The sequence below is a fragment of the Bison bison genome, unplaced genomic scaffold, assembly GCF_000754665.1.
Source record: "Bison bison bison isolate TAMUID 2011002044 unplaced genomic scaffold, Bison_UMD1.0 scf7180017864386, whole genome shotgun sequence".
Taxonomy (NCBI): Eukaryota; Metazoa; Chordata; class Mammalia; order Artiodactyla; family Bovidae; genus Bison; species Bison bison.
In genome coordinates this window covers 1,522,406-1,537,636 of record NW_011494958.1, presented here as the reverse complement: position 1 = coordinate 1,537,636, position 15,231 = coordinate 1,522,406, and the positions used below count along the sequence as shown (strand labels likewise).

General features: G+C 42.6%; 1 long non-coding RNA gene across 2 annotated transcripts in view; it reads left to right on the top strand.

The window, feature by feature from the left end:
* Nucleotide 1: 1 nt before the first annotated feature.
* Nucleotides 2-15,231, top strand: part of LOC105001922 — a 20,860-nt gene continuing 5,630 nt past the window's right edge. For both annotated transcript variants that reach the window (XR_826906.1, XR_826907.1), the window contains exons 1-2: nucleotides 2-254; nucleotides 9,048-9,173. This is a non-coding gene — a long non-coding RNA (uncharacterized LOC105001922). The remainder of the gene's footprint in view (nucleotides 255-9,047; nucleotides 9,174-15,231) is intronic.

The following is a 15,231-nucleotide window of genomic DNA, read 5'->3' as shown; positions in this document are numbered from 1 at the left end:
TAGAGCGCGCGGTTCTGCGCTTCGGCAACCTGAGCCGCCTGCCGCCGCCTCCGCTCCCCTGGCCGGGCTCGGGTCGCGGGAGCCAATGCCGCTCGCTTACCCCGGAGAAGGCCAGCCGGCGCAGGACTGTGGGGGTCACTGTTCCCCGAGACACAATGGGGGCCTTGTGTCGGATGTGGCCTCTTGGAGGACAGAAGGGGCCAGGCGCTGCTCCACACTGCCCATCGGCTTCCTTCCAGAGCGTCCCGGCATAGGTGAGACTTAAGGGTGGGTCAGGAAAAAAGGCTGCCACGAGCACTCCAGACGCAGCGTGGCCCGATGGGCTCTGACTGTTTCAGCACAGCCGGCAAGGCACTAGGGACGAAGCTGGAAATGTAGCAACAGTGTTAGCGCCCTAGAACGCGCTGTTAAGTCAGGCATCTCACATCAACCTGTGACTTCACTGTTGGAAGTGACGCTTTCCCCTGGCACTAAATTGGGTTCTCATTTGCCATCCTCACTTAGCTCTAAAGGAACTGAAAGATACAGACACAAAGCATCCATTATATAAGGGCTTCCCAGGTGGCTCAGTGGTGAAGAATCCCGCTGCCGATGCAGGAGACGCGTGCTGGATTCCTGCATCAGGAAGATCCCCTGGAGGAGGAAATGGCAACCCACTTTAGTATTCTTGCCTGGAAAATGCCATGGACTTAGGCGCCTGGCAGGCTATATATAGTCCCCTAGGGTCTCAAAGAATCTGACAGGACTGAGCACATGCACACACACACACCCCACATCCATTACAAGGTATTATTTTTTTCCATTTATGAATTTGGAAAAGTCAAAGAGAAGAAATGTGCCCCACTCCTCCTGCCTTTTTTTCCTTGCAAACTTGTGTGTAAAGTTTCACCATAACTAATATTTCACAAAACTGTTCGTAGTTCTTAGAATAATATCTATCCAATTTTTTTTTCTAGCTCCTACTCATCTCCCTTTCTACCTGGCTTGTAAATTCTTTAGCTAGAGACATTGATTGTTTATCTCTTTTTGTCTAGTACATCCTAGGCACATTGCACTGCAACCTTCCAAATAAATGTTTACTGAATCAATACAATGTTGTACCTGTTTTTAAACTTCCAGGTCCTCTTCACATACCTCTTATCATTTCATCCTCCTCCCACTCTGGGAGGCAATTAGAACAAGTTCAGTAAACTAATGTTTGCATATGGCAAAACTGACCCAGGGTATAATTTCTTATTACAAGAACAATAAGAATAGTGTCAGGAGCTCTCCGGTTTCCATTCAGCCTCTGACTTTGGGCTCCTCATTTATGAAATGAGAAAGTCACCAGCTTACATAATCTCAAAGGTAGCTTCCATCTCAGAATTCCATCAGTGCTAGGAATTCTATATCCATTCTGAGGGGATACATTCTGAAAGAGATAATAACCTTGGAATTATGTGATTTCAGGGTTTTTCTATGTCTTATAGTGACGAATTTTTGCATATAAGTCTTTTGGACCTTACATATTAGCATAGGTGTTTTAAAGCACCCAAAACACAAATTGGTGAGTAAAAAGATATAAATCTGAAAAATATAAATAGCCTAGTGCTAAGAAAAATTTCCAGGTTGGCTCACAAAAATAGCTTCCATTCATCATAGCTATAAAATCAGCATTAGGTGAAAAATGAGTCAAGAATTGCATTCCATTTATTAGGATAAGTTAACATAGAATAGGCTAGAAATAAAAATAAGGAAAGAAATCTCAATAAATAAGTAAACATTTGGGTTTGATCTAATATTTCCCTGAAGAATCCTCTGACTTCACCCCCAACCCCAATCACTATCTTATTGGATCACAAGCTGTGTTGACCCCAGTCAGCCACACTGCACTTTCTGATGCTTAAACTGCCTTCTATCCCCATGTTTCATCGATTCTCTGAACCACCAGCTGGTGGGGCAGAAGAAATTGAAGAAAGCAGCAAGAGTTGGAGGGCAGTGGGGAGTGAGAGAAGAGACTGCTGCTGCTGCTAAGTCACTTCAGTCATGTCCGACTCTGTGCGACCCCATAAACGGTGGCCCACAAGGCTCCCTGGTCCCTGGAATTCTCCAGGCAAGAACACTGGAGTGTATTGCCATTTCCTTCTCCAATGCATGAAAGTGAAAAGTGAAAGTGAAGTCGCTCAGTCGTGTCCGACTCTTAGCGACCCCATCGACTGCAGCCTACCAGGCTCCTCCATCCATGGGATTTTCCAGGCAAGAGTACTGGAGTGGGGTGCCATTGCCTTCTCTGAGAGAAGAGACTACATCATTGAAATGGCTGACTATGTTGACCTGAGCTAGGGCAGAAAGTGAAACCAGCCATTCATTTAGTTAAGAAGCACTGATATGAACTGACTGATGGTCATGCACAAGGTACCATGGCAGAGGCTGGGAAATTGAAGGGAGACCCAGAGGAGGAAGATAGGAAGTTCCACAGCAATGATAAGGATAACATCAAGGAGGTGAAAAGTAGACCGATAAGATGGCAACAGAGCCTGTGGAAATGCCAAAAGTAGCCTCAGGGAGACTGATCCACTTCCTATATTTGTCATATTAATTATACAGAAAATAATAAGTGAACTCAGGATCATATTCTTAATTCCTCAAATATGGTACTGGTGTGTTTGTGATGAAGCACAGGCCATTTGGATAAACGTTGCCCCTCTGTCTTCACAGAATAGAATCTCTCTAAGACTTCAACGGTGTTGTGTATTACCAAACTTCTCCTGGAGAACCTCTTCTTTAGAAGTTTTTGCAAACTTTTCTTATATGCAAAATCACACAGATATTCTAGCTGCAGATAATACTGCTATTGGAATTTTTAAATCCAAACTTGATATTCACTGGGAACTTTCCGAAAATGCTGTGATCTTCAGCGACCCGAGGAGATTTGGAGACATATCAAACACTTGAAAGACGTTTTCCGGAATTCTTATATTTCTCCTGAGGCAGCTAAAACTTCTGATTTGGAGTGAAGCCAAGAGCTCTTTCCTCAGGAGGGTAGTATTGCTAATGATTATAAACTCAGGAAAATCCTATTCAACACTAATAAGCCCCAGCTGTCCATGAAGTTCTGCATAGAGGAGGGCACCCGTCTCTATAGAAGCCAAGTCTTAGCTCGAAGCAGACTAGATACCCAGGATCAAGTGAGAGCTACATTTGGGTTTCTGCAAAGAAATAGCATCCTCACTTCCAGGATTTTTATAAAGTCGTTGATGCCAAATACCAATGTCTTCTTTGGCCTTGCTCTACACCAGATATAGAGAACAAGCGCACTGTGGATTGCAGGCAGCTCTGCCCTTTTTCTAGGAGCCAAAGGGGAACCTCCGGGCCAGCATAGAAGGAGTGCTAACTCTGTGAACAGGCAAGGTTTTAAAATAGAATGTTGGGCCCAGAACCACCATGCTCCCCTGACATCAAGCCCTGATGCTGAGATATACTTTACATTTTGATCCCATTTTCATCTATAATAAGTTTCCCTCTCTTTAGATGGAGTTAGATACATGTGTGGGACAGATTGATAATCATCACAGGCTCCCTAATCATCAGACTTTTGCAAGTATCTGTGCACAGTTCAAATTTTTGTAAATTCAGTAGGTTCATCAGCTTCTATGAAAGTATTTGTAGTAATTCCAACAAAGCCCTATGGAGCCAGGATTCTTTCTGCCTGCCAACAATCTGGAAGCTTCTGAGCCCCAGTTCCAGTTCACTCAAGACTGCCCTGACACGTTTTGATTAGTGAAACAGAACATTAGAAACATTAGAGATCAAAAATAAATAGAATTTTTAAATAAAATGTGGTGTGGCTCTATATGGAATACTATATGAGCTTGAAAGCTTTTTCCCAAAGGATATTTAATGACATAGAAAGATGCTTATAACAAAATTTTAAGCCAAAAAGCCAGATACTAAACTGTATATACAGTGTGATCTGAGTTGTTTTTCAAAATGAGTGTGTATGAATGGATAACCCACAAGGACCTACTGTGCCGCACAGGGAACTCTGCTCAGTGTTATGTGGCAGCCTGGATGGGAGAGGGGTTTGGGGAGAATGGACACATGTATATGTATGGCCGAGTCCCTTTGCAGTCCACCTGAAACCATTACAACCTTGTTAATTGGCTATCCTCCAATATAAAATAAAAAGTTTAGAACAAAGAATCTGAGATCCTAAATGACCATGTGAAGGAGACCTTCCTGACATCCTGAAGTACTTGAATCAGGAATTTTATATACCAGATTTTAAAATCTTTTTTGTTTTTAATAGCAAGAAAAAAAAGTTCAAAAAAAAATGAGTCTGTGAGTATGTGTGAAAGTAAGAAGAAAAAGTATAGGCATAACAATTACATCTGGGTGGTGGATTTGTGGGAGATTATAATTTTGGTTTTTTATAGTTTACAACTATTTATATTACATATTTTAACAATTGCAAAGAATGTGTCCTTTAAAAGGTCATTTCAAATAAAAACAAATAATAATCAATAAGCATGTCATAGTGTCAAGAGTCAAAGCAAATTTTTTTGTGGAGAAAATTTTAGTTTATTTTTTTTAAACTACTGAAGAGTTAAAAGAACTTTTAAATATGTACTTCCTAAAATTTCAAGTCAAATGTAATCTTCCTGAAAAGTAATCATTTTTCAAGCATAAAATTGGGCTTATTTTCCATGAGGAAACAATAAAAACAATATCACGAATGTGCATCAATAGCTGGAAAAAGAAAAGAGGAGGGCACACCCTCTTGAGCTGTCAGGATTTTGGCAACAATATTTTTACAATCAAGTTAAAAAAAAACCAACAACACTGAAAGATTTTTCTATGAAATATAATCCAGCTTTGAGGAAGGTTCTATGGTGCTTCAAAGCCAATGTTCTATAAAAATTATTTAACTGATCTTTTAGTAAAAATCTGAGATGCGTCTTTGGTGTTTGGGTCATACATAATTAATAAAACCTTATCTTAACCCCCCTCTTTTTAAAATTTAGATGCAGATGCTAAATACTAACAACATGCATATAAACACAGATCTTGTAACCAGGACAATTTGAGATTTTTAATAAACAGATAAAGAGTTGTTCTTGGGTTACATGAAGGTTTCTTGTGGAGATAATGAGTAATTTTGAATGCTGGCCCTGCAAGGCAATTTTTCTATATCTTCTTTGGCAGAGAGAATATTTTTGTAAAGAAAAATGGTGAACAAGATTCATGCGAGACGGTGAACTAACAAGGTTCTGACCTGGATCTAACGTGCGGAGCAGCACGCACGTTTGCTTTCAGATTGGGCATGTATTGATTGGCTGTCTTGCCCTTGTAAAGACTTGCTTCAAGAGCTTGAACAGAGCAGACAGAGGAACCCGATCCTCTGTCCATAAAACCGATCACGTTTATTTTCAAAATTTCGTTCCTGACCACTTGGTCACTTTTCAGAGTCTGCGTGAATAATCACCAACTTATGAATGAATGATAGTCCAAAAGTCGTACTGTAAGAAGTTGTTTAGTGCTCAGATTTCACAAATGATGACAACATTTCTGGGTCATTCCTCAGAATGTTCTGCAAACAATGGTACTAATCACCCTACTCCTTACACTGTATTGCAGTAGTCCCCAACCTTTTTGGCACCAGGGACCCGTTTTAGGGAAAACAGTTTTTCCGTGGAGCAGCGTGGGCAGGAGAAGGCTTTGGGATGATCCAAGCACATTACATTTAAGTATGGAATAACATTTGAGTCCATAATACCTGAGTTCTACATGGGGGCGGGGGGAGTAATAGATGATCCTCTTCCAATATAAATGATCAACATGAGTTGTGCTGTGCTGTACTTAGTCACTCAGTCGTGTCCGACTCTTTGTGACACCATGGACTGTAGCTCGCCAGGCTCCTCTGTCCATGGGGATTCTCCAGGCAAGACTACTGGAGTGGGTTGCCATGCCCTCCTCCAGGAGATCTTCCCAACCCAGGGATCGAACCCAGGCCTCCCGCATTGCAGACAGATTCTTTACCATCTGAGCCACCAGGGAAACCCTCAACATGAGTTAGGTATCCAGAAAAAGGTGTTCCTAATTGATCCATAGAAGCTGTGTTTGCATTATCAGTTACAATACAGACTAATTGAGGGGCTATTTCAAAAAAAACATAGGATTTAGGGAAAACAGTCTATTCACAATAGCTGATGGAGGTCTCCAATAAGCAGGGTTCTCAAATTCGAGAAGCTGATCCACATAAGAGCATCGGCCTCTAGGGCCAGACTGCCTGGTCTTGAATTCAGGCTCTCCCACTTACGCAGGGAATAAGCTTGGGAAGTGCTTAACTTCTCTGTGCCTCAGTTTCCTCACCTGTAAAATGGGAATTAATGACTGGATTGTTATGAGGAATCCAGGCATAGTGAATTCAAAGCAATTGGAATACTGCCTGTCACCTGTAAGCTCTTGAAAACCTCTCTTCCTGGGCCTATCTCCTCTTCCACCTCACTTCTCATTTCTAACTCAAAATAGGCAGAAAGCAAAACACAACAGTTCTCACTAATCGGCACTAACGGTGTTTGGGGGTGGGACAATTAATTCATAGTGCAAGTCTGACCCACAGACCATCTGTTATCCCTGATCTCTGGGCACTAAATACCCATGGAACACCCCACTCATTGTGACATTCAAAAATGGTGTCCCTGAGGCTTCCCTAGTGGCTCAGTGGTGAAGAATCACCTGGAAATGCAAAAGTCACGGGTTCTATCCCTGATCCTGGAAGATCCCACACACTGCAGAGCAACTAAGCCCATGGGCCACAACTACTCAGTCTGTGCTCTAGAGCCTAGAAGCTGCAACTTCTGAGCCCACGTGCTACAACTAATGAAAAAGCCCACCGTGCCCTGGAACCCAGGCTCAGCAACAAGAGAAGCCACTGCAGTGAAAAGCCCAGGCACCACAACTAAAGACCCAGCACAGCCAAAAATAAACAAAAAGGGTGCCCCTCCCCAACAATATTTACAAATACCCGCTCATTCCAAATGCCCACCTGAGTTAAGGATCACAGTAGATACTTATCACTTACTTTAATAGATGTCAGTTGAAGTTAAAGGGGGAAAAATGGAAAGGGTGGTAGATGAAATAGACAATAGTGACGTTAACGACTACTGTTTGTCGAGTCCTTACTATGTGAAAAGCTCATAACAGGCCCATAAGGAGAAGAAATGAAGATTTTAAACATTAAATAACTAACCCGGGTCACAGAGGTGTCAAGGTGATATGGGAATTTGAATTCATAGTTCTTTTACACCATATCTTGTGCTCTTGCTTATCAACTAGGTAGCTTACTGCTTTAAGTCAATTAAGCTAAGTCAACTGACCCTCAGAACAACACAATCAGTTTGACCAAAGACCAGATTTTGTGCAACATGAACACACTTGTCTATACATCTATATGGTAGGCTTTAAGCATGTTTTTGCTCATCCTGAGCTCTAGACTCTTGACTTTAAAGATCAGGTGGAGTTCAAACAGTTTGTAGAAAAATATAGATAGCAATACCTGTAAGACTTTCTATGAAATTCACAAAAATTGCCTGGAGACTAATTGAATTCTCAGTCTATAAAGTAAGAGGAGTGTAAGTCAGAAGTCTTTGGGTCTTTCTAGCCTGTGGATATGACTTCCACTGGCTCATGTCTCCATTTGCCCAGACAGAAATTCCAGTAATGTTCCCCCCAGGAGTGTCTAGACATTCCTAAACGCTTGCTGGATACACCCAGGAACACCTGTTCTCCTCAAGCTCCACTCCAGCCTCTGTCTTACGAAAGCCCCACCTGGGAGATAACCTCTTTATCGTCATTGCTACTGGAGCTTTCAGTGAGAAGGTTGATACGCATGCCAAGGGATTCCTTTCCTTGCACTTCCAGGTTGACCATTTGGAAGGGGAGGGGCTTTGCTGGGTTTCCCACAGGGGTGGTCAGGATGCCTCTCTCCCCAGTTCCAGGTCACATTTTTCTGAATTGCAAAGCAGCTCTGCTTGAGTCCAGAGTCCACAGAATTTCTCATGAACTCCTTTAGTTTGAGGCTCATCCATCTTTCCTTGGGCTTCCCAAGTGGTGCAGTAGTAAAGAATCTGTCTGCTAATGCAGGAGATGCACGTTCTATCCCTGAGTCAGGAAGATCCCCTGGAGGAGGAGCTAGCAACCTGCTCCAGTATTCTTGCGGGGGGAATCCCATGGACAGAGGAGTCTGGTGGGCTACAGTCCATAGGGTCACAAAAAGTTGGACATGACTGAACAACTGAGCATGCATGCATGCATCTTTCCATTGATATTCAAACCTGGCTGATGAAATAATATGTCAGTCATGAATTCTGCTGTCCTTGCCTCTAAAGAAAATAAAAGCAAAACCCCTCATTTTACTGGCTAACTTTACATGTCTGCTTGACCAGGCTAAGTTATCCAGTTGTGGGGTCAAACAGCAGTCTACTTGTTGCCATGAAGGCAACTTTTTTTTTTTTTTTTTAGCTGTGATTAACATTTAATTCAGTAGACTTTGAGAAAAGCAGATTACCTTCCATAATGTGGGTGGGCTCCATCCAGTTAATTGAAAACCTTAAGAGGAAAGACTGAGGTCCCTAAAGAGCAAAAAATTCTGTCTCCAGACTGCCTTTGAGCTCAAGACTGCAACGACTCCTGCTGGAATTTACAGCCTGCTGGCCTGCCCTGCAGATTCTGGACGCCTAGCCCCACAATCACATGAGCCAGTTCTTCAAAATAAATCTAGACCTAAATACAGAGATACCATAGATATATATATATGAAATTGATGTAGGGAGTACATATAGGATAATAGGATATCTTTATAGGATAATAGGGAAGAGGATAATAAAATATATACAGGATATTAAGATTACAAAATTAACATATAACTATGTGTATATAATATATCCTGTGGTATCTTCTATATATTAACTATATATGTACGATAGCTTCTATACATTTACTATATATATCTCCTGTTGATTCTGTTTCTCTGAAGAACCATGACTAATATACTTATTCTCTTACAGAGGATCCAAAAGTACTCAACCAGAGCAACTCAAAAGATGCTCAGAGACTACACCTGCTTGCAAGGTCAGCAAACCAGACGTTGATCAGTGACCACACTGAGGTCCTCTGAAGCTCTGTTTTATGCCGTAAGTAATGATTTGTAGGAGATCGAAGGTGGGTTAGGGGCTCAGTCTCGGTTTCTCTCACCTAGGGCAAGCATTGCTAAGGAGATCCCCCTGCAGTGGCCTTGAACCCTGTTGTTCTTCCCCACCCAGCTGGCACGGGGTAATGGCTTCTTCAAGAACCTTCCTAGCACTGTGATTTGTACTTCCACCACTACTATAATTAGCTAACCTTTATTGACCGTTTCCTCTTTCACCCAGATGTCAGCTGGGATATGCTCACTCTCTGAGATCAAATTAGCTGGAACCCACAGTCCAGGCCCCATGCAAGCCCACATTTCTGCAGATTTTTTTAAAATTAAATTTACTTATTTTTTTATTGAAGGATAATTGCTTTACAGAATTTTGTTGTTTTCTGTCAAACCTCAACATGAACCAGCCATAGGTATACATATATCCCCCTCCCTTTTGAATCTCCCTCCCATCCCCCTCCACATATCACCCCTCTAGGTTCATACAGAACCCTTGTTTGAGTTTCCTGAACCATACAGCAAATTCCCATTGGTTATCTATTTTACATATGGCAATGTAAGTTTCCATGTTACTCTTCCCATATATCTCACCCTCTCCTCCCCTCTCCCCATGTCCATAAGTCTATTCTCTATGTCTGTTTCTCCATTGCTGCCCTGAAAATAAATTCTTCAGTACCATTTTTCTAGATTCCATATACGATATTTATTTTTCTCATTCTGACTCACTTCACTCTGTATAAAAAGTTCTAGGTTCATCCACCCAATTAGAACAGACTCAAATGCATTCCTTTTTATGGCTGAGTAATATTCCATTGTGTATATGTACCACAACTTCTTTATCCATTCATCTGTCGATGGACATCTAGGTTGCTTCCATGTTCTAGCTATTTTAAATAGTGCTGCAATGAACAGTGGGATACATGTATCTTTTTCAATTTTTCTGCAGATTTTTATATGAGGAAGAAATTCAACATAGGCTTTAGGGTCCCATTGCCTCTCTATCATGGCTTGTCATCTTAGACTTGTAATTCAATTCTTTCTCTAGTTCTTCATAAAACATCTCAGACCAAATATTTGAGATGATATATAATGATACTGAGGATATATTGTTTTAATTTTTAGGATTGCTTATTTCACATCACCCAGCACAGTACTACCAATCTGAAAAAACATATCAATGTAGTGAATAATATTTGAGACATGAATTATTCATATTCATACTTGAGATATGAATTATTTCCTTACATTTCCTTTCACCATTATCTTTCCTCCCACTACTCAAGCAGCTGTAGTACCTTTCACTTAAAAGGAGGTCAGATAAAAATTAGACCTCAAAAGCCCTTGAATAGCAGAGAGTTGAGCCGAGAGCCACAATACCTGGAAAAAAATGATTTCTCAGTTCCAAAAACAGAGCTTTAATTATCAACATCCAAAGCCCGAGGGAGAAAAACATAAAGTTTACCCTCAAACAATATATGGTGAAGAGAAGGATGAAGAGTCCATATTCAGCCACACAGGAAGAGGATGAAAGACTTTTCCTGCCGTGGGAAAGAACTTCAAAGGGGAGCGAAGAGGCAGAGGGTAAGTCTGTGAGTGTTTGATGCTTCACTTCCCGCGTAGGCTGAGTCCAGTGGTGAAGACAACTGGAAATCCAAGATGGGTTTAGAGAACCTGAGGCGGGAAAGGACTAGATCTTCCCTCTCAAAGCAAAGCCTGGGAAGCCTGCAAGTCTCTTAGAGAAAGTAGCAGCAGCAAAAATCTGAGAGATGCCCAGACAGGTGGCCCAAGGGCAGCCTCAGGGGCTGCCAGGGTTTCATGGGGACAGAGACAGAGAAGTACGACAGCCCCTGAGAGCGGGGTGAGGATGACACCCAGGCCAGGGGGCATGAAGGAATCTGGGATCTCCACCCCAGTGAGCAGGACCCAGAGTGGCCTGCATGGAACAGATCATCAGGAGGGTTATTGGGAGATCAGTGGTCCCTTGAGCACAAGCAGGTACATCCAGAGGCAGATGGGAGAGGGTGAAGCTCAGCATCATTTCAGAGATGGACACAGGCTGACTGAGGACCCAGCATCCTCTTCTGGCCTGGATGATTGTTAAAGTCTCTTCATTCTGGAACTCAGGTCACTGCCTGGGCAGAAAGGAGGAAAAGAGTTGAGGAAGCATAGGCAATGAGTGAGGGCAAAATCTCAGGTGGCACTAGTGGTAAAGAACCTGCCTGCCAATGCAGGAGACATAAGAGACGTGGGTTCGATCCCTAGGCCGGGAAGATCCCCTGGAGGAGGGCATGACAACCCCCACTCCAGTATTCTTGCCTGGGAAATCCCATGGACAGAGGAATCTGGTGGACTACAGTCCATAGGGTTGCAAAGAGTTGGACATGACTGAAGCAACTTAGTATGCAGGAAATGACTGAATCATTGATCACCACCATCTATGGAATTTTACCCTAACTGAGCTAACCCTGAATCAGATTATTTTTGTCACTGTTCATTAAAAAAAAAAAAAAAAAAGGACACACAAAATTTAGTTCTTATAGAGAAATGAAGTTTCAATTTTGCATACCCGTGCAATATATAGGGAAGGTTAATAAAATTTTTACTTAAAACTTCAGGCATTTCTGCTGTTGAAGTGCCAGTGCATTCACACAAGGGGTTCTCACTGGCCCTTCAACCAGCCTTACTTCTTACTTCTGGTTTTCTCGCTTACATTCACTTCTCTACTCCTTTACACCCAGTTTGCCTTGGGAATTCCAAGTTCTGCAGGGTGCAGAGCAAGTCAACTTGCTCTGCAAGTCAAAGTATTGGAGTTTCAGCATCAGTCCTTCCAATGAATATTCAGGACTGATTTCCTTTAGGATGGACTGGTTGGATCGCCTTGTTATCCACCCTCACAAGAGTCTTCTCCAACACCACAGTTCAAAAGCATCAATTCTTTGGCACTCAGCTTTCTTTATAGTCCAACTCTCACATCCATACATGACTACATACAAAGCCATAGCTTTGACTAGACGGACCTTTGTTGACAAAGTCTAGGGCAACACAAAGAATCTTCCTATGGAACAAAATCTGTCCCTAGAAGTCACTTGGGTGATGAATGGCATCTTCCTCCTTTACAACTATGTTGTACATGACTGAAGCAGCTCAGCACACATGCAGGGAGAAACACTGGGCTGGATGAAGACTCAAGATTGCCAAGAGAAATATCAATAACCTCAGATACGCAGGTAACACTACTCTTACGGCAGAAAGCAAAGAAGAACTAAAGGCCTCTTGCTGAAAGTGAAAGAGGAGAGTGAAAAAGTTGGCTTAAAGCTCAACATTCAGAAAACTAAGTTCATGGCATCTGGTCCTATCACTTCATGGCAAATAGATGGGGAACCATTGGAAACAATGACAGACTTCATTTTTGGGGGCTCCAAACTCACTGCAGATGGTGATTGCAGCCATGAAATTAAAAGACTCCTTGGAAGAAAAGTTATGACCAACCTAGACAACATATTAAAAACCAGAGACATTACTTTGCCAACAAAGGTCCATCTAGTCAAAGCTATGGTTTTTCCAGTAGTCATGTATGGATGTGAGAGTTGGACTATAAAGAAAACTGAGTGCCAAAGAATTGATGCTTTTGAACTGTGGTGTTGGAGAAGACTCTTGAGAGGGTTGACAGCAAGGCGATCCAACCAGTCTATCCTAAAGGAAATCAGTCCTGAATATTCATTGGAAGGACTGATGCTGAAACTCCAATACTTTGACCACCTGATGTGAAGAACTGACTCACTGGAAAAGACCCTGACACTGGGAAAAATTGAAGGCAGGAGGAGAAGGGGACGACTGAGGGTGAGATGGTTGGATGGCATCACCAACTCAATAGACATGAGCTTGAGTAATGGACAGGGAGGCCTGGCATGCTGCAGTCCATGGGGTTGCAAACTGATGCATCAGTAATGTGCTAGTTGCCTTTTGTACCTTGCCTCTCAATAACCCAAACAAGAAAGCTGAAGGAGGCTCAGAAGGAAAATAGAAAGAGACAGAGGTCAGAAATTGAGTGGGTAATATTCGGACACTGTCTCCCTATTCTGAAATCCTACACTGTTAGCCATTGTACTGCAAATATTCCTAGTCCTTGCTTAGGTACTTGGTTAACATCCCTGAGGATGAAGTCTTGATCATGCCATTTCTTCCAAAGCCTTGGATTCCATCCAGCCTGCTTAGCCTGATTTACTGGTTAACGAAACAGCTGATGGCTGTGGACTCAGTGTCCCCAGCCAGGAAGCTCATTGTTTGCCTTCTCATTTTGGCAACTTGCTCAGTGGTACCGTCAGCCTTACTGCCTCTGAGGCCTGGGGGAGTCTTTTAATTCCCTTCTGATGAGAACAGTCATCTCCTGCTCTGAGTTTCAACTGAAATTTGATAGTGAATATTTCCTGTGCATCTCTCTGGGAGCAGTAGCTAATGGGTGATATTACTGTTTAATCTTTTTATGTCGCCCCCTGTGGACTACCAGCATCACCCAGAACAGGGTTCTTGCAGCCTCCTTGGAGGAAAAATGATTCCAAAAGGGAGTGGGTTTATGCTGGTTCCCAGCCAATGTTCTCACCAAATAGAGGCGGGAGGAGAGTTGTGTAAATGTACGGAATCTTGCAAATTAGTTGGCCCTAGGCTGAAAAATGGAGAAAGCAATAGCACCCCACTCCAGTACTCTTGCCTGGAAAATCCCAAGGATGGAGGAGGCTGGTAGGCTGTAGTCCATGGGGTCGCTGAGGGTCGGACACGACAGAGCGACTTCACTTTCACTTTTCACTTTCATGCATTGAAGAAGGAAATGGCAACCCACTCCAGTGTTCTTGCCTGGAGAATCTCAGGGACGGGGGAGCCTGGTGGGCTGCCATCTATAGGGTTGCACAGAGTTGGACACGACTGAAGTGACACAGTAGCAGCAGCAGCAGCAGGCTGGAAAAATTGTATGTTCAGAAATGCCTAACAACTCATGAAAAGTAGACACTTCAAATATTTTCTCATTTCTAAGAAGACTGAAAAATAGAACACGTTGCATTTAACCTTGGCAATCTAATGATCATTACAAATTTATCTATTTCAAGGTTATTTCACTCTGAAAAATTAAGTTTTGAGTTTTTGAAAAAATCTTAGAAAAAAATCTTTCATGAGTTAATACACTGTGCTGTGATAACAGTCAAGTAGATTAACCTCAAACCCAACTTGATTAATTTCTGTTTTAAAAACTCTTATCAATTCTAACATAAAATAAAAATTAAATTAAAAAAAATAAAAACCCTATTTACCCCAGGTAGGCAAGCTTTTTTAATAATCAAAAATCAGTGTAATTCACCATAGTATTAGACTGAAAAAAAAAAACCCTCTCTTTTAAAAAAATTAATTTTATTAGTTTATTTGTTGGCTGTGTTGGGTCTTCACTGCTGTGCAGGCCTTTCTCTAGTTGTGGTGACTGGGGCCCACTCTCCAGTTTCAGCGCAGGCTTCTCACTGTGGTAGCTTCTCTTGTTGCTGAGCACCGGCTCCAGGGCATGCGGGCTTCAGTATTTGCGGCTCCCTGGCTCTAGAGCACAAGCTAAACAGTTGTGACCCACAGGTTTAGTTGCTCCTTGACACATGGGATCTTCCCGGGTCATGGATCAAACTTGTGTCTCCTGCATGGGCAGGCAGATTCTTTACCACTATGCCACCCTCAGATCAGATCAGATCAGATCCGTCGCTCAGTCATGTCCTACTCTTTGCGACCCCATGAATTGCAGCATGCCAGGCCTCCCTGTCCATCGCCAACTCTCAGAGTTCATTCAGACTCACGTCCATCGAGTTGGTGATGCCATCCAGCCATCTCATCCTCTGTCGTCCCCTTTTCCTCCTGCCCCCAATCCCTCCCAGCATCAGAGTCTTTTCCAATGAGTCAACTCTTTGCATGAGGTGGCCAAAGTACTGGAGTTTCAGCTTCAGCATCATTCCTTCCAAAGAAATGCCAGGGCTGATCTCCTTCAGAATGGACTGGTTGGATCTCCTTGCAGTCCAAGGGAC